This window comes from Pleurodeles waltl, chromosome 2_2, assembly GCF_031143425.1.
Source record: "Pleurodeles waltl isolate 20211129_DDA chromosome 2_2, aPleWal1.hap1.20221129, whole genome shotgun sequence".
NCBI lineage: Eukaryota > Metazoa > Chordata > Amphibia > Caudata > Salamandridae > Pleurodeles > Pleurodeles waltl.
In genome coordinates, this window is record NC_090439.1 from 898,990,529 (window position 1) to 899,011,325 (window position 20,797).

At 51.5% G+C, this 20,797-nt stretch overlaps 1 long non-coding RNA gene across 1 annotated transcript in view; it reads left to right on the plus strand.

Annotated features, from left to right (window-relative positions):
• LOC138282745 (uncharacterized) overlaps positions 1-20,797 on the plus strand; it is a 112,970-nt gene that overhangs the window by 73,048 nt on the left and 19,125 nt on the right. The window contains exon 2 of the long non-coding RNA XR_011200998.1: positions 11,636-11,744. This is a non-coding gene — a long non-coding RNA (uncharacterized lncRNA). The remainder of the gene's footprint in view (positions 1-11,635; positions 11,745-20,797) is intronic.

Genomic DNA, 20,797 nt, shown 5'->3' on the forward strand with positions numbered 1-20,797 from the left:
CACCATTGCAGGGGTGCTGGCAGACATAGCCAATACCATGAGGGACACAGTGGCACACCAACGGGCCCCTTACACTAGCCTGAACGATGAACAGCCCTCCACCTCCGCCGGTCAAGTGGACAGGAGGCCCCGCCACAGGAACAACAAACCACCAGCACCCCACCCCCTGCAGAAGGAGGACCAGCCCACAAATGGTCCCTGAGATCCAGGAAAAAGACAAGAGAACATTGCCAAGACCCCCGCCAGGAAATAAGACTCTCCTGATTGTCACCCTTCTGTCCCACTATGTCACCCTGACAACCTTGAACTGCCATTACTCCACTTCCTATGCCCCCTTTGACAATGCACCTGTGATACCAATAGACTGGATAGAGTCCAGTCTATTGGTATCACAGGTGCATTGTCACTCCACCATCACCCCAGCCCATTGCACAGCCCCCTCCACTTATTAGCACAGAAATAAACACCCTTGAATCACAAATCAATCTGGAGTCAGTCTGTACTTTCACGAATGTGTAATTGCAACCACTCAGAAAAATAGCAATGTCAATGTTAATTTTCACATACCAATGTTCGACATTTGTTGGGCATCAGTAAACATAGCAGAAGGCAGAAAGTGGTACCCAGATCTGTGAAATGGAAAGCCAAAGTGAAATATCAGGGCCCATACACAGAGGTAAAAAGGCAGAATCATGCAATGTCCTACAGTAGTATGATATGAGAGGAGCAGTGCCAGTCTCTTACCTGTGTCTCACTGGAAGTATTGCATGATGATGTTGTTTCGGTTGTCTATATCTTCTTCTTCTGCCTCTTCTTCTTCACTGTCCACAGGCTCCACAGCTGCCACAAGACCAACATCAGGCCCATCCTCCTGCAGAAAAGGCACTGGCCACACAAAGCCAGGTTGTGCAACATACAGCATACCACGATGATCTAGCACACCTTCTTTGGTGAGTAGTATAGGGAGCCACCTGTCAGATGGAGGCACCGGAACCTGGCCTCCAGGAGGCCCAAAGTGCGCTAAATTATCCTCCTAGTTCGCCCATGTGCCTCATTGTAGCGTTCCTCTGCCCTTGTCCCGGGATTCCTCACTGGTGTCAGTAGCCATGAGAGGTTAGGGTAACCAGAGTCACCTGCAAATGTTGAGGGATATCTGTTAGACACACACTAACCTCTTAGGGACAACCCCAAGCCCAGACACCTATTCATACTGTGTGGGGACCGTGGGCTCACCTATTAGCCACACCTGGTGCCTCTGGAGTTGGCCCATCACATAAGGAATACTGCTATTTCTCAAAATGTAAGCATCATGCACTGAGCCAGGATACTTGGCATTCACATGGGAGATGTACTGGTCTGCTAACATACCATTAGCACATTCATGGAATGGTAGCTTTTGCGGTTTCTGTACACATGTTCATTCCTGCGGGAGGACAGATACCACATGTGTACCATCAGTGGCACCAATGATGTTGGGGATATGTCCCAGGGCATAAAAGTCACCTTTCACTGTGGGCAAATCCTCCACCTGATGGAAAACGATGTAGCTGCACTTGTGTTTCAGCAGGGCAGACAACACTCTGGACAACACGTTAGAGAACATTGGCTGTGACATCCCTGATGCCATGTCCACTGTTGTCTGAAAGGACCCACTGGCCAGGAAATGGAGTACTGACAGGACCTACACTAGAGGGGGGATTCCCTTGGGATGGCGGATAGCTGACATCAGGTCTGGGCACACAGTTCTTGGATTGTGGCCCTATCAAGTCTGGAGGTGATAATGATGTGTCTGTCTTCCATTGTCGACAGGTGCACCAGGGGTCTGTATACCGAAGGATGACGCCATATCATCATCTGCCCCAGCGGACGTGCCCTATGGAGGAGAAGGGTGAGCAGAGGGTCATACACTGCATAGCTAGCACAAGGGTGTTTAGAACAATCGTGATGTAATCGCTGTGTTGCGCTGTCTGTCCGTATTCCTGCCCAAAAGTGCTGTGACGCTGTTAGTTGCCCTGCCATGTGCCCCGCCTGAAATGGCGGCTGCCTGACCTGTAAGGAGAGATAAGGGGAAATGAGGTAACTGCGCTGGCGATGTGCAGTGTTGCGGTAGGCAGACGAAGACTGCGGCGAAAATCAGCATTGTTTATCATTGGGCCCTATGGGTTCCAGGAGCCAATGACGAAGTACGCCGGCATTGACGGTACGCACTGCTGCGGATGTTGCCGCCATTTTCTATCTGTTCACTCACTTGATACCTGACCTTCAACAGGAGAGGACCTACACTGCAAATGCTGCTGTGACCTGAGTCTGGAAGCGACAATGGCTACAGTGTCTGGGGGAAGGGCCCCTGCCTTCACCACGGAGGAGTTGGACAACCTGGTGGCTGGGGTCCCCCCCCCAGTACACGCTACTCTACGGTCCTCCAGACAAACAGGCGAGTACACGATGGATGGGACATGAATGTATGGAGTAGCGTGGATGGAAGATACGGGGGCAGAGGCCAGCATGTGAGGATGCCAGGGTGGGAGGTTTGGAGCCAATGATTAAGAAGAACCGGATGGGGGAGTAAAATCCATTCTTACTTAACTTTTCCTCTAGGTTAGCACCCACCAGAAGAAGGGTATTTGGCGTGCCATCGCCAAGGAAGTGCAGACCCTGGGGGTCTATCATAGACGGAGCACCCACTGCCGCAAAAGATGGGAGAACCTGCACCGCTGGAGCAAGAAGATGGCGGAGGCCCAGCTGGGGATGGCCTCCCAACATGGAAGGGGTGCTCGTTGCACCATGACCCCCCTGATGTACCGGATCCTGGCGGTGGCATATCCTGAGTTGGATGGGCGCTTGAGGGCATCACAGCAGCCACAAGGGGGTGAGTACAGTCTCATTCAGCTGACTCTGCGCGCTTTATGAGGTTTCTGGGTGGGGGAAGTGGGCTGTGGCTTCCACTAGGCCAGGGCAGATGTGCCATGGTAGATCCATGGTTAGGCAGGCTCAGTGGCACTCCCACCCCAAAAGTGGTAGTGGCCCTCTACACCTAGTCAGGCTCCTGTGGATTCCAGGTGTGCATCAAATGGGTCTAGGCACCGTCCCCCATGGGCATGTGATTTTCCCCTGAACTGTTAGTGCATGGCCTAGTGCATAGGGCTTCTCCCTGTGTGTTGTGTCCTTCACCGGTGGTGTTGTTGCAGGCATTGACTATGTGTCTCTTCTGTCTTTCCTCCCCTTTTTGTTTTGTCACCCTGTCCTTGTGTGCATTAGCATCATCTGGCGGAGGAGCATTGGCACCGGAGCACGAGGGAGCTGCAACCCATATGGCCTAGGAGGGTGAATGTATGGAGTCTGAAGGCACCAGTGGGATGGAGGGCGAGGGGAGCTCTACGACGGGGACATGAGGAGACATCAGTGACAGCGACTCCTCCTCTGATGGGAGCTCCCTTGCGGTGGCTGGCACATCTGTGCCCACCGCATCAACAGGTACAGCTGCCACCCCCCTACCAGCACCGCCCTCCCAGCAGCCCCTCAGCGTGTTTCCCGTGCCCCCTCACCCAGGAGGGTGGGCATCTCCTTCGCCCTAGGCACCTCAGGCCCTGCCCCAGTCAGCCCTGCTGCCCTCAGTGAGGAGGCTATTGACCTCCTGAGATCCCTCACTGTTGGGAACTCAACCATTCTGAATGCCATCCAGGGTGTCGACAGGCATTTGCAACAAACAAATGCATACCTGGAGGGATTTCATTCTGGCGTGGCAGCCCAACAGAGAGCATTTCAGGTTCTGGCCTCAGCACTGATGGCAGCCATTGTGTCCCGCCTCCCCCCTCCAACTTCCACTACCCAGACCCAATCCCCTCTACCTCAGCCTATCCTAAGCACACCATCAGACCAGCATGCACACTCATCAACACACAAGAGTGGACATGGCAAACATAAGCACCACACATCCCACAGGCACTCACACAAGCACCATCCCCATGCAGACACGCCAACATCCACTGCCTCCACTGTGTCCCCTTCCTCCACGTCCTCCTCCTCCCTCCCAGTCTCGTCTCCACTCACACCTGCATGCACTACATCCTCAGCCACTACCTCTATCACCAGCATGCCCATCCCCACACACCGCTCACGTGCAATCACCACCCCCACTACCATGCACACGTCCCCTGTGTCCTCTCCCAGTGTGTCCGTGAGCCCTCCTCCCAAACTACACAAACGCAGGCACACACCAACTCAACAGCCATCCATCTCACAACAGCCTCCAGCCCATGCACCCTCACCCAAACTCAGCAGACGTACAACCCCTACAACCACTACCTCTTCCTCCACTCCCAAACCCCCTCCATCGTCCTGTCCCGGTGTGTCTAAAAAACTTTTCCTGGCTAACATTGACCTCTTCCCTACACCCTCCCCCATCCTTCCCCTAGGGCCAGGATGTCCAGATCCCAGCCCAGCACCTCAGCCACGAAATCCTCGAGCACTGTGGTCCCTGCAAGTCCAGTAACATCGAAGGTGGCACTCTTCAGGGCTGCCAGTTATGCCACCTAGTGAGGCCAAGGATCACCCTATTCCGCCACCTGCCGTACACCTGCCGTAGGGAAAAGCCGCACCAACCACCAGCAAGCCTTCATCCAAGACAAAAAAGGACAGTGCCAAGGTCTCAGCAGTGACTTCCAAGGCTAAAGGGAAGTAAGCTCAGGGTATGGAGCCTCCAGGTGAGGGACTGGTGTCACCCCTTCTGCAAGACAGAACAGCAACCTGTACGGCAGTGGCCAACGCCGCAAACACCTCCACCTGCACCGCCACCTGCACGTCTGCTGCCTCTGCAACAGTCCCCAGCATCATCCCCAGTGGGCAGCCGTCCGAGGCTGCAGGAGACGTCCTGCTGTCTGCCTCCACAGGTGCTGACACATGCACCACCGCCAGCATCTACACCACAGACACCACCGCCACCTGCCCCGCGACGTGCTCAGACAGTGCCACCACAGCCGACATGAACATAATTCCCAGTGGGCAGCCTTCCGAGGCTGCAGGAGACGTCCTGGACCCTGCACAGACTACATGAGGCACCACAACCAGCACTGGCAGTACCAGCAGTTGGTAGGCAAAGTCGCCCCAGGGTGGAGTGTATCTCTGCCTCCATGGAGTATTATGCTACCTGTTCCCAGAAAATCTCGTGGCTCACACACCCAGGTGAGGGAATGGGAACTGCCACACACCATGTGCAGCACTCTGGGCACAAAGCCCCCTCCAGAACCAGTGGAAAAAAGCATCCACTCACCCAGTCCTTGGCAGGATGAAGCACTCTGGACACAAAGCCCCCTCCAGAACCAGTGGAGAAAAGCATCCACTCACCCAGTCCTTGGCAGGATGAAGCACTCTGGGTACCAAGCCCCCTCCGGAACCAGTGGAGAAAAGCATCCACTCACCCAGTCCTTGGCAGGATGAAGCACACTGAGCACCAAGCCCTCTCCAGAACCAGTGGAGAAAAACATCCACCCACCAAGTCCTTGGCAGGATGAAGCACTCTGGCCAAAAATCCCCCTCCAGATCCAGTGGAGAAAAGCATCCGCTCACCCAGTCTTTGGCAGGATGAAGCACTCTGGGCACAAAGCCCCCTCCAGAACCAGTGGAGAAAAGGATCCACTAGAGAGACTGTGGCTTTGCACTCCCCAGGACCAAACAGTGGGCGACCCACCCACTTGAGAGACTTGTGAGACTGTGGCTGTGCACTCCCCAGGGCCCAACAGTGGGCATGGAGCCCCCTCGTGGCGCAGTGGCGCTGTCCCATCATCCGGCTGATGTGCCCCCTCCCCCCTGAGGTGCTTGTTTATTTTCGACCTGATGCCCCTGCAGTGTTCTCTCCGTTTTGAGGCAGGTATCATGTGTGGGCTTCGCCCATGCATTTTGGGACCACTGGTCCACGGACAATGAATGGAACACTATCAGGACTTGTGTAGTTGCTGTACATTTTGTATTTATTACTCTTTTACAGACCTGTTGCCCTATCTGGATTTTCAATGATTTCACTTGTTAAAATCATTTCATTTGGTCCTTGCGTTCTTCCAGGGGGTTACGGGTGTAACTGTAATGTTGCTGCATGTATTTGTGTGTATGGTATTGTGGGTGAGGGTGGGGGTGGGGGTGTTGCGTGTTGCGTGTGTGTGTCACTCTCTTTTTTCTCCCCCCTCCCCTGTGTGCTAGGTGCAGTACTCACCATGGTCGACGCCGCCATCTTTGATGTTCCTGGTAGAAGAGGAGGTAAACCAACATTGGTTGCACCTGTAGTTCGGGCTCCATGGCGTCCTGGTTCCTCATTGGGTGTCGAGAGGTGAGTGGTTTCCCTTCTGTGTACTGTTTCCGCCGTGCTTTTGATGGCGTTGGTACCGCCCCGAAAATTCTGGCAGATTGGTGGCTTGTAATACAGTGGGCGGTACATTGTCTTCCGCCTGTCTGTTGGCGGTTACCGCCGCGGTGTTTGTTTCTACCGCTGTGGCGGTCAGAGTGTTAAAGTGGCTGTGTATGTTGGCGGTTTGCGCCATGGTCGTGATCCCATTTTTTTTACCGCAGGCCTATAGGTGGGTTTTACCGCCGCTTTAACACCGACCACCAGGGTTGTAATGAGGGCCTTAGTCATGAAAGTTCTTATATCACTTGTCATGAGAGATCCATAGCCTCTCCTTTCCCTCCCGCTCCCCGGATCAAGGTGTCCCATTGGGGATTGTCATCCCCAGCACTGTTGTGATGGTTATTGCGCATGGACTCCCTCTAGAAGCATTCCATTTGCCCTATACTTTCCCCCATTTTGTGGGGCAGCCTCTGCTTTTATGGACTGTTTTTTCCGCCACCATACACCAATCCATATCTTTTTTCCAGTCAGCTAGCAGTGATGTTGATGGGGTATCCAACGATTGTGCAATGCTGCTGTTGGCTACCACCAAACCCAACGTTGTCCAGATTTGGTCCATCCTGTTTAAGTCTGTTGCGTCCCATACGTTCAGGAGACACCACATAGCAGAGAGTGTGACACCGCCACTCAATACTTCATTCATTCACAGCACCACCCCCCTCCCAGAAGGGCAGCTCCAAAATATGTGAAAAAGTTCCCTCCTGCCTACACCGCCTATGACAAGTGGGGTCCTTTTGCTTTTCCATTTTGACCAATCTATTACAAGAGAGGTATGTCCTTTGAGGGATTTTAAGCTGTACTAAATGTAACTTTGCTCTGACTGCCACATCCTGAGAGGAGGCCAAGGCCTCCAACCACTCGTCGTCCACCAGGCCACTGAAATCTTAGTCCCAGTTTTTACATAGTTGTGTAAATATATTAGGGTAGTTATACCAGCCCTCCCAGTCCCCCCAGCTTCCTTTCGCCCCCAGCTGACCCCTCCCCCCCTCCCACCTCATAAGGCGGCCGCTGCGCGAATGCGCAGCGGGCGCACCGCTGGCGCGCCAGAGGCACGCCAGAGGCAAGCCCGTCTGCACCCGTCTGCGCCTGGCCCGCGCCCAGCGCCACGACCCCTGGTCCCCAGCTCTCCCAAACCCCGCTGATCCGCTACGACCCCACCACCCTCCTCGCCCTCAACCCAGGACGCTCCAACACCTGCTTCCAAGCTCACCCCAAACGCACCCATAGACCCTTCCTGCAACTCCTGCAAACGCATCTTCCACCACGCAACTACCACGACCACCAGCCCACGTGCCATCAACCACCTCAAGTGCATCCTGGTCAACGCTCGATCCGTCCACAAGCACGCCATTGAACTCTGGGACCTCCTGGACTCCACAGCACCGGACGTCGCCTTCATCAGGGAGACCTGGATGAACGCCTCCTCTGCTCCAGACATCGCCACCGCCATCCCCGAAGGCTACAAGATCTCCAGAAAAGACCGCACCAACCAAGTAGGAGGAGGTATCGCCATCGTCTTCAAAGACTCCATCAGCGTCACCACCTCCACCGAAGACACCCCTCTCGCCGCTGAACACCTGCATTTTCAGATTCGCACCGACCCGAGGACCACCCTCAGAGGATCCCTTGTCTACCGTCATCCCGGACCGCGCGCCCCCTTCACCGACGCCATAGCCGACTTCATCTCCCCGCACGCCCTCGCCTCACCGGACTACATCCTCCTAGGCGACCTCAACTTCCATCTGGAACAAAACAACGACCCCAACACCACCACTCTGCTCGACAACCTCGCCAACCTCGGCCTCAAACAACTGGTGAACACCGCCACCCACATCGCCGGACACACGCTTGACCCTATCTTCTCCGCCAGCAAACACTTCTTCTTCAGCCACACCTCCGCTCTACACTGGACCGACCACAGCTGTGTCCACTTCACATTCCGACGCGAGACCCGCCACCTCCGCACTCAACCCATCCCTCGTCGACAGTGGAACAAGATCCCCGAAGAGCAACTCTTCTCAGCACTCGCCGCCAACCAACCCACCCTCACCACCGACCCCAACGACGCAGCCCTCAGCCTCACAAACTGGATCTCCAACTGCGCAGACAACTTGCTCCCCTCAAACGCACGCATCGACAGACCAACACCAAAAAACCTCTCTGGTTCTCTGACACCCTCAAAGAATCAAAGAAAACTTGTCGCGCCCTCAAGAAGGCCTGGCGCAAGGACCACACCGCTGACAATATGACCGCCCTCAAGAACGCTACCCGCGAACACCACCGCCTGATCCGCGCTGCTAAAAAGAACTTTTTCACCGACAGACTGGACAAAAACAGCCACAACAGCAGAGAACTCTTCAGCATTGTCAAGGAGTTCTCCAACCCCAACGCCAACGCCAATGCCGTCACGCCCTCACAGGATTTGTGCGAATCCCTCGCCACTTTCTTCCATCGCAAGATCAGCGACCTCCACGACAGCTTCGGACACCAGACCCAACATAACACCACCGAACCCGCACCCCCGGCCATTACCCTCAACAACTGGACCCACATCAACACTGAAGAAACCAAATCCATCATGAACTCTATCCACTTCGGTGCCCCTTCGGACCCCTGCCCTCACTTCATCTTTAACAAAGCCGACGACATCATCGCCCCGCACCTCCAGACCGTCATCAACTCTTCTTTTTCTTCTGCTACCTTCCCCGAATGCTGGAAACACGCCGAAGTCAATGCCCTACTAAAGAAACCTACGGCTGACCCGAGCGACCTGAAAAACTTCCGCCCCATCTCTCTTCTGCCTTTCCCAGCCAAGGTAATAGAGAAGACCGTCAACAAACAGCTGACCACCTTCCTGGAAAACAACAACCTGCTCGACCCTTCACAAACCGGATTCCGAACCAACCACAGCACGGAAACCGCCCTCATCTCAGTCACTGACGACATCAGAACCCTGATGGACAACGGTGAAACAGTCACCCTCATTCTCCTCGACCTCTCGGCTGCCTTCGACACCGTCTGTCACCGCACCCTAATCACCCGCCTCCGCTCCACCGGGATCCAAGGCCAGGCCCTGGACTGGATCGCCTCCTTCCTCTCAAACCGTTCCCAAAGAGTTTACCTCCCTCCATTTCGCTCAGAACCCACCGAGATCATCTGCGGCGTACCTCAAGGCTCATCGCTCAGCCCGACACTCTTCAATGTCTACATGAGCCCCCTCGCCAACATCGTTCGCAAGCACGACATCATCATCACCTCCTACGCCGACGACACCCAACTTATACTCTCCCTCACCAAGGACCCCGCCAGCGCCAAGACCAACCTACAAGACGGTATGAAGGACGTCGCAGACTGGATGAGGCTCAGCCGCCTAAAGCTGAACTCTGAAAAAACGGAAGTCCTCATCCTCGGCAACACCCCGTCCGCCTGGGACGACTCCTGGTGGCCCACGGCCCTCGGCACCGCACCGACCCCCACAGACCACGCCCGCAACCTCGGCTTCATCTTGGACCCTCTTCTCACCATGACCAAGCAAGTCAACGCCGTGTCCTCCGCCTGCTTCCTCACCATCCGCATGCTCCGCAAGATCTTCCGCTGGATCCCCGCTGACACTAGAAAAACCGTGACCCACACCCTCGTCACGAGCCGCCTGGACTACGGCAACACCCTCTACGCCGGGACCACAGCCAAACTCCAAAATCGCCTGCAACGCATTCAAAACGCATCGGCACGCCTCATCCTCGACGTACCCCGCAACAGCCACATCTCCGCACACCTGAGACACCTGCATTGGCTCCCAGTCAACAAAAGGATCACCTTTCGACTTCTCACCCACGCACACAAAGCCCTCCACAACAAGGGACCGGAATACCTCAACCGACACTTCAGCTTCTACGTCCCCACCCACCTCCTCCGTTCCTCTGGTCTCGCACTCGCTGCCGTCCCTCGCATCCGCCGCTCCACGGCGGGTGGGAGATCTTTTTCCTTCCTGGCGGCCAAGACCTGGAACTCCCTCCCCGCCAGCCTCAGGACCACCCAGGACCATCCCGCTTTCCGGAGACTCCTAAAAACCTGGCTATTCGAGCAGCAGTAACCCCCCCTTTCCCCTAGCGCCTTGAGACCCGCACGGGTGAGTAGCGCGCTTTATAAATGTTAATGATTTGATTTGATTTGATTTATTGATCAGTTTTCTTTATGTAAGCTTTGCAGAGCATGTGGTCATCGAGCAGTCTATCCTCAAGTGGCAATGACTCAGGGAGGTCCGTCCCCTGGGGAATCGTTCCTCAAGTGCATGGCCGACCTGAATATAACAGAATGTCTCTGTGTGTGCTAGGTCATACTTCCTATGTATATCAGAAAAGGGGACCCGGGCCCAAAATATCACTCACCCTGGACAGACCTATGAGGTCCCATTTGTCAAAGCCCGTCCTGGAACCCAGTGTGCCTAGTTTTTCTGTGTCCCATAATGGTGTTGTCTGGGTGATTCTATTACCCTATCCTAATTTTCAAAGTGTTGTGTGCCATATCTGACCTGTGAGCATTGTGGGTCCCTGAGGCCCTGGTACTTGGGATTGGTGTAGAAGGCCTGTAGGTAGCCCCTTGGTTGTAGAGCAAGTTGATCCAGTCAGTATGCCGGATTGTCTTTAGTATGATGCATCCATTTATTTGTGACCGTGAGCTACGCCAGTAGTATTTCTGGATGTCTGGTAGTGTGATTCCACCAGCATACCAACTCCGGGTCAATTTGGTTAAGGCTATATGTGGTGGCCCTCTATCTCAAAGTAGGGCCCTTATTTCTCCCTCTATGATCTTAAAGTAGGTGTCAGGAACTGGGTATGGCACATTTTGCAGGGCATACTGGAAGCGAGGGAGAGACATCATTTTAAATAGCACCACCCTGCCCAGTAATGAGGGGGGCAGTGTTCTCCAGTGTTGAACATCGCTTTTCTGTCTAGTTACCGGGGCTTGTAAATTCTTGGCATTGAAGATCGCTGGGTCACTTAAGGTTAAAGTAAATAATGTTTGCACGATTCAGTGGTAATGCTGGATAAATAAATAGGAATTCCAACTGGAAAATGATGGATGAGTGTAATGTCAATAATTCTTTCTCTATTTTAAATTATTACCTGTTATGAATTTGTTTCATTGACCTTCGCCATATTTCCCTGTCATTGCAGTGTGATTTTTGACACATCCTTTCAGTGAATTGCCTTAATTCAGATTACTCGTTTTGTACAGGTCTCATTGTTGGAGTCTTATGTTATGGTCGTTTGAAGCTCGTGTGGGGGCCAGACTGCTGCTTTTTTCTTTATGGACCTGCTGTACTACAACACAACTACAGAGTTAAGTATGTTTGCTGCGAAAAAACACAGACTACTGCACGCTGAGTATTGGACTATATCTGGGGATTTGAATGTACTTTTACTTTGTGCACACTAACAAACTTACACGTCTGTCGACACTGTTACACTACACCCTCACCCAGGCCAAACCTGGAAGAGGTTGGAAATGTATTTATTACAAGAGAAGGAGTATTTTTTGCGCTGTGGGAAGGGACTAGGGAGTGTAGGGGAAAGGGTTTCTCCATGGGAAAAAACATTTCCCTAGGATGAAAAATGCAAACAGATTTAGCTGGTGCATTTGCTCTTGTTGGCAGATTTTTCCTGAACAGATATACACGTGTACTGGGCCGGCTTTAGCAATGGTGGCACCTGGTGCGAGAACTCCACAAATTCCCTCCCTACCATCTTCTAAAAGTGCCCCTCATCTCTCCATAGCCCCTCTTTTACACGCATTTCATTTGTTTTCTAGATATACTCATACCATTGTAGCGTCAGAGCACTGTACATCACACACACATTATACAGAGACAACTAATCATACCTGTATAAATCAGTCAACAGTGGAGGCTGGTAATTTTAGGAGGGGGCGGGCGGGAAGCACACTCACACTCATTCATTCACACTTGTATGCACATCCATTCACAACACTCATAAACATTCAAACATACACGCACGCACCAAACATTCATTAAAAAAAAAAAAACACACAGACACACACCTTCAGCTCGAAGGTCTCAGGAGGTTTGGGACTGCTGCCTTCCCTCACTGGCTGACCTCAAGTCAGCCAGTGAGGGAAGGCAGCAGTCCCAACTCGTCACAGAGTGGGATGGGCTCAGTGAGAGTTGCTGACCCCAACACACTCTGTGGCGAGGTGTCACTGATTGACACTCGGCCCTGGGCGCTTCAGGGCTTAAAACTGAAGCGCCCAGTTCAGAGTCAATGGGTGACGCTTGCCCTTGTCACTGAGGGGGAGGGCCTCGAGACACCTTTGCTGAGCTGATGAGGTCACACCCATATGAGCTGTGACCTCTTCAGCCCAGAAAAGTTCAGCCCAGGCAGCCAGGAGCCTGCGTAAATCGTGCATGTTTTGCTCCTGGCTGCCTGATCAGAAAATGAAGGGTGTCTGTCAGGCTGATCTTTGCTCAGCCTGACAGACACTCTTCTTGAGGGGCAAAAGGTGGGGGTGTGTGGCCCCTCCGCCCTAAAGGAACGGTCGCGGCTGTCAGTCAATAGGATATATTACATAAAACAATGAAGATTACAAGGTGTAGGAGTCACGTTATCCATACTAGTAGACAGTATATTTTAAGATTGCTTGATCAGGAAAAGCACAAACGTAAGATTTAAAACGTACCACAGTAGTTGGCTTTAGTAATAAGAATGCATTTCTACTCAAATAAGCCTTTTTTAGCAACATTAGGATAATGAAAGAATAGGGGGAAAATATCGTTCTAACCTTTGTCATGCAGTTTGCTTGCAGCTCTTTGATGACAGTTCACAGGTTACTGTGCTATATTAGATTTGCAACTTATGAATTGCAAGTGATAAAAGGATCTCTGTGGCAATAACAGTAACCCACTGAGTGATCCACATAAAGTACAGTTGTGTGATTGCAGTGTACACATTCTTTGCAGCAGGCATATTAACACTCTGCACTACTGTTTAAGGAGTAAAAAATGCCCCTGGACATCACTTGATCTCCATCCAGTAGGAACATTAATCACCTGAGTTATCTTGGCATTTCTAGTGTTGCCTGGAAACTGCAGGACACACAAGGAAAGCTGCAGCAGGTGCTTTTAAACCCCTAAGTTATTTCTAAACAGAGCACCTGTTGAACCACCCTAAAGCCAGCCCTGCACGTGTACATTTGCACACACAAAAATAGAATTTGCAAACATCTTAGACGAGTAAATCTGGAAACCTGTGTTTGTCTCTGGTTTCCAGGTGTAATAAGGCAAACATTTGCTCATTTCAGAAACACTCCCAGTTTTTTTTTTAAGAATCAAGCTATCAAGCTATCAAGCCCTCATTAACTTGTCCTCGGTGATCCAGATATGATGATGCCACACCTAGAATTGCTGATACCGATGAGTATGGTTTTCGAGCTGCAGTATCACTGCACCATTATGGGTTATTTGTATTTATTTATAAAGCGTATTCTGGCCGTAGCATCGAAGCGCTGCCAGAGAGAGAAGCTAATGAATGCAATAAGAGTTAAAAAACAGCCAAACAGCAAAAACAGGTGCAGATTATAGGGCAAAAAACTAGGTTTTAAACTGTTTTCAGAATAGCAGGAAGGCTTCTAATTTCCTGATATGTAGAGGAAGAGTATTCCTCAACTTGGCAGACACAACCGAAAAAGCCTTGTCACCCCATTTAGATTTCCTGCAGCGGGGGAACCACGGCCAAGTGAAGGCCAGCTGATCTTAAACAGCGGCTTGGCATGTACCACCTTAAAGTAGAACAAAGATATTTGGAGCCCTCGGAATGTAAAGCCTTATAAGTGAGACAGAGCTTTAAAGGAAATACGCTTCCCTATGGGCAGCCAATGCAGCTGCCTGAGGCTCTCACTTGCAGATTGCGTCCAAGGGAGATCCAGCACTAGGCGAGCTGCAGTGCTCTGAAGTCCCCACAGCTCACTATGGTGGTTCTCCCACTCAGAAAAGAGTGCAAAATGTCCAGCGCATCATCCACCCTGAGGAATAACAAACTGCTACAGAAATTGGTCTTTTCTAACCGATTTCCACATATTTTACAGAATGTTCACCAAGTTTGCATTGGCAAAATGTATACATGCGGCAAACTAATGATACAAATTTATCACATTTCTCATCATATCAATTAATCAAAACCTTTTCCACGTGCAGGATTATTGAGGCATCGTAATGAAGGCCAGAATGTTTTGCTGTGCAATGTCTTTGTACCATGGATGAAACACATAAAAGGTGATAGGAGGCTGCTTACAATAAGTCTAACCACTGGAAATAACGCAGGGTAGTGCTCCAACCTATCGTTCTTTTGCTCACCATGCCACCTCAGTTTGGACCCAGCCATATGCAAATCAGTCTTGACTATGCTCCTCATGGGAAAAGTCCAGCACAAACTACCAAGTCAGGCCCCCCCTGAACCGAAACACAAGCAACCCAGGACTGGTTTCGCCCTAGTTATGTATGGGCTCATCAGCTGGGTACAGCTTGGTTCCAGTGACACAGTGAGCGATGAATACCTGATGTGCTTAGAAAGGGTTTGACCAAAAAAAAAAAAACTCGGCAACCTTTTCCAGTTTGGATGGGTTCAATTAGAGTGAAAATGTACTTACTATTGAAGGAGCGTAGCTTAGCTGTGCCACTACATCTCTGAAACAAGAATGTGAAGGGTGGTCACTTTCGGGTGGTCGCAATTTGGTGGTCACAATCTGTATAATATGATTAAGTGCTTTTGTACAATTACTGCACTGCAAGGCATGAGTGGAGTGCACCCTCAGATATAACATTTAAGTAAAGTTTCATGCATATCTATTTGAAACTAACACTTTGAAAGTATTATTCTGCATAATAATTTCTTATATTCTCACATGTAGTGCTTAGAATTAATTTAATCTGAAGGCATATTTGTGTTTTGTTACCTTGGTTGTAGTGAAGACCTACACATATATTTTTATTTTTACAGTTAACTTTCAATGTGTAGTTTGTTTTTCTTAAATGTTTTTTCTCCGAGATGCAGGTGTCAGGAGCTGAGACTGAGTTAACAAGAAGCTTATTGTGTGTGAGGGATTAGAAAGCCTGAGATGAGCTATGGAAGGACAAAGAGAAGTATTCTGGAAGTTGGCAGCCTTAACTCTTAAAATTGCTGAGACCAAAGAGTATCAAGATCGAATGTACGAGGTCTCTGAAATTTGTAACTCCCAATTAAAAATAATTGGGGGTTCACTCGAAAAGCTTCAACTGTGATCTCATTGTCTTGGGAAACTGTGATTTAAAGAAGGTTTAGTTAGTGAGAGAACACAGATCTTTTTTCATCCTTAGAGCTGAACGGACCCTTCAGAAGGACAGACATCATGCTTTTATCTTATTTGGCTTCATGCTACACACACCTCTCTTAACAGAATATTATACAATTTCTGTTTGTTTACCTCTCTCAATCATTTTAAATAGAATTAGAATAGTTTAGTTTAAATGGTTAGGCAGGAGAACTTGGTTCTGGTGACTAAGAACCATGTGCTTTTTCTGATTTTCTGTGCTGGGACAATCAGAGTCCTAGGCCCTCATTATGACATTGGCGGTAAATCCTGCTTACTGCCATGCTGACTGCCGTCAACACATCACCCTACACACCCTCGCCCACACCACTCACATTACACCCATGGCACCACAAAGACACCCCAGATTCTCAGAGGAAGAGCTAAGGGTCATGGTGAAGGGAATCATCAGGGTAGAGCCACAGCTATTCGGATCACAGGTGCAGCAGACATCCATTGCCAGGAAGATGGAGCTATGGCGTAGAATCGTGGACAGGGTCAACGCCGTGGGACAGCACCCCAGAACAAGGGACGACATCAGGAAGAGGTGGAACGACCTATGGGGGAAGGTGCGTTCTGTGGTAGCAAGACACCAAATAGCTGTACAGAGGACTGGCGGTGGACCCCCACCTCCTCCCCCACAACTAACAACATGGGAGGAGCAAGTCTTGGCAGTACTGCATTCTGAGGGCCTGGCAGGAGTAGCAGGAGGGACTGGACTCTGGCAAGCTGAATCTCTATTAATATCACCGCCCTACCTGCATGCCATCACAAAAGCCCATCCGTATCTTCACTCCTATCACTCAACCACCTCACACATACCCTACCATCACAACCCACCCATCACAATACCAAGCCCTGCATGTAACACCAATGCACAGACCCCCATCACAGCCCTGCATGGACACCCATAACAAAGCATGCACACTAGAGACAATCACCTAGCCAACCAAACACCTACTCTCACAAGTGAAAGCTGCCAGGGCAATAACAACCATAGAGGGCATAAACACCCATGCAGAAGATGTCACACACAGAAACAATAACACTGCATTTACATCCCCACAGGTCCCCCACCCAACGTCACCGGAGAGGAGGTGCCAGCAACATCCAGTCCCCCCCCTGTAAGAGGCCCACAGTGATGACTGGTCGCCTGGATCTGGATGACCAAACTGGACCATCAAGGACCTCTGGACAGTCGTTTACCCAGGCACAGTCCCCTACCACCACAGAGCCTCCCCCCTCAGGAAACACCAGCACAGCACCCACCCAGCTGGCCCATATCTCTGTTCCCAGACATGTCAATCAGCAGTGTGTCCACCATTACAGGGACCCCAGGACATCCCACAAACGCAGGGAAATCATGGACCTGTAGTTAGTGGCAGTGGGCACATGGTTCAGGGGACAGAGACACAGGACAACAGGGAAGCTGGGAGGACTGCTGTGCGACAGGGGGAGGACAGGCCCAGGGAACCGACTCTCCAGGAGGCACTTGCAGGGATCCTGGGAGCATACCACCATTCCCAGGTGACGATGGGCCAGATACTGGACATGTTGCAGGAGACCCAGCAGCTGCAGGAGGGACAGTACCTGGGGATCAGGGAGGACTTGAAGGACATCAACACCACCCTGGTCACCATTGCAGGGGTGCTGGCAGACATGTCCAACACCATGAAGGAGGCAGTGGCACACCACCGGGCACCTACCACTAGCCACACCGATGAACAGCCCTCCACCTCCGCTGCCGCTAGTGGAGAAGAGGCCCCGCCACAGGGCCAACAGGCCACCAGCACCTCTCCCCTGCAGAAGGAGAACCACCCCGCAAACGGTCCCTGCGAACCAGGCAGAAGCCAGAGACTATTGCCAAGACCCCCGCCAAGAAATAGGACACTCCCGATTATCACCCTTCTGTCCCACTCTGTCACCCTGTCCACCTTGAACTGCCATTGCTCCCCTTCCTATGCCCCCTTGGTCAATGCACCTGTGATACAAATACTGTAGACTGGACTCTATCCTGGACTTTCCTCCACCATCACCCCAGCCCATTGCACATCCCCCTCTACTTATTGGCACTTAAATAAACACCACTAGAAAAATACAAGTATTGAGTCTGGCAAATGATTGAACCATGTATTTGTTTAACAAGCTTTAAACACTGTAATACAACTATACAGTAATGTATACATAGGAATGACCTGTAGTTGGCTGCAGTCAACACACCAGGAGCCAGATTGGGGCACAGATATCTGAAAATTGAGATGCCAAAGGGCACAGTAACTGGCCATAGAAGTGGGATAATCAGCCTGCCATGTACAATGTCAAACACAAAACTGAAGTTACAGTGTCTTACCTGTGTGTCACTGGAAGTCCTCCTCCTCATCCTCTGCCTCCTCATCTTCACTGTCCACAAGGTCCACTGCTGCCACACAGCCATCTCCAGCCTCATCCTCCTGTAGAAAAGGCACCTGGCGACGTAAGGCAGGGTTGTGCAACATACAGCATGCCACGATGATCTGGCACACCTTCTTGGGCGAGCACTACAGGGATCCACCAGTTAGATGGAGGCAACGAAACCTGGCCTTCAGGAGGCCAAGGGTCATCTCAAAATTCCTTCTTGTCCGCCCATGTGCCTCATTGTAACGTTCCTCTTCCCTTGTCCTGGGATTCCTCACAGCGGTCAGTAGCCATGAGAGATTGGGGTAACAAGAATCACCTGCAAATATCGAGGGACACACACTAACCTTTAGGGCCCACACCATACCCATACACTAGCACCTACTGGGAGGGAACCAGGGCTCACCTACTAGCTACACCCGGTGCCTCTGGAGCTGAGCCATCACATATGGGATGCTGCTATTCCTCAGGATAAAGGCATCATGCACAGACCCAGGATACTTTGCATTGACATGGGAGGTGTACTGGTCCGCCAGGCACACTATCTGCACATTCATGGAGTGAAAGCTCTTTTGATTTCTGAACACCTGTTCATTTCTCCGGGCGGGGGACAAATGCAATATGTGTACCATCAATAACCCCAACAATGTTGGGGATATGTCCCATTGCATAAAGTCAGCTTTCACTGTGGCCAAATCCTCCACCTGGGGGAATACGATGTAGCTGTGCATGTGTTTTATCAGGGCAGACAACACTCTGGTCAGCACTATTGAGAACATTGGCTGTGACATTCCAACTGCCAAGCCCACTGTCACTTGGAAGGAGCCAGTTGCCAAGAAATGGAGCACAGATAGTACTTGCACAAGAGGGGTGGATCCTGGTGGGCTGACGGATAGCATATATCAGGTCAGGCTCCAATTGGGCACACAGCTTTGTGATTGTGGCCCTGTCAAGCCTATAGGTGAGGATGATGTGCCTGTCCTCCATAGTTGCCAAGTCCACCAGGCGTCTGTACACGTGGGGATGTCTCCATCTCCTATTCATCCGCAGCGGTTGCAATCTAGGGGGCAAAACGGTGAGCAGCTGGTCAGTATTCCATATTTCCAAACACTACACTGCATTGCATGTTGTGACTGTAACAGTATATTGTTGTATAGGCTCAAATGGTAAATATGTGTACTGTGACGCAGTTAGATGCCATTGCCTGCCCCCCCTGAAATGGCATCTGCCTGTCCTGTATGGAGGGACATGTGGACATGAGGTAATTCCGTTGACGTTGTGCGCCGTTGCAGGAGGCGGTCGAGTACCGCGTGCAACTACTCATTGGTTAACATTGGCCCCTATGGGTTGCAGTGGCCAATGGTGATGTACGCTGGCGGTGATGGTACGCACCGCCGCGGACGTGACTGCCATTTTCTATCTGTTCACTCACTTGCTACCTAACCTTCAACAGGAGAGGACCTACACTGCAAGTGCTGCTGTGACCTGTGTCTTGAACTGGTCACAGCAGCACTTGCAGTGTAGGTGTTCGTAGTGGAGCAGCACGTAGAAGAGCATGGGGAACACATGCAACGCGGGCTCCATGGCGGCGTGGTTCTTCCTTGAGTCTCCAGAGGTGAGTCGTTTCCCTTCTGTGCAGTGTTTCCGCCAGGCTTTTGATGTCGTTGGTACCTCCCCAGAAAAGGTGGCAGACTGGTGTGTCTTAATACAGTGGGCGGAACATTGTCTTCTGCCTGGCTGTAGGCGGTTACCGCCGTGGTGCCTGTTGATTCCGCCCTGGCAGTCGGTGTGTTAAAGTGGCTGTCTGTATGACATGTGTCTGCCGTGGTCATAATCTTGCATTTATTACCACCGGCCTGTTAGCGGTATTATCACTGGGGAAAGGGCCCCTGCCTTCACCGCTGTGGAGTTGGAGCAACTGGTGGATGGGTTTCTACCCCAGTACCGAATGCTGTATGGGCCTCCAGACCAACAGGTGAGTACACTGTGAGCCTGATGCATTGGGCATTAATGCATGGAGTGCTCTGTGTGATGGACTCGTGTTGGGGACGGTGGTGGAAGGGTCCTGGGCAGCGTGCTGCATGCATGTTTGGCCATCTCTGTGAGTAAGGGGATGTGAGGGCTATGGTGGGACATGAGTGTAACAGACCAGACGGTGTGACTGATACCTTTTTCTATGTGTATTTCCTGCAGGTCAGCGCCCATCAGAAAAAGGGTATATGGCGTGCCATCGCCAAGGACGTGCGGACCCTGGGGGTCTATGGCAGGCGGAGCACCCCCTGTTGTTAACAGTGGGAAGACCTTCTGGGCATGGAAGAAGGTGGAGGCCCAGCTGTAGGCGGTCACCGCCGTGGTGCCTGTTGATTCCGCCCTGGCGGTCGGTGTGTTAAAGTGGCTGTCTGTATGACATGTGTCTGCCGTGGTCATAATCTTGCATTTATTACCACCAGCCTGTTAGCGGTATTAACGCCACTTTATCACCGACCGCCAGGGTTGTAATGAGGGCCTTAATGTTTGGGAACATGCTGCTCAGGCAAAAGAAAGAGAGAAAAACCGAGGCAAGGTAAGAAAAGCTCTGCAAAGTTATGCAGATGCTTTATGGGATATGAGCAGAAAAGGTGGAGCATAGACATGATAGAGGGAGTC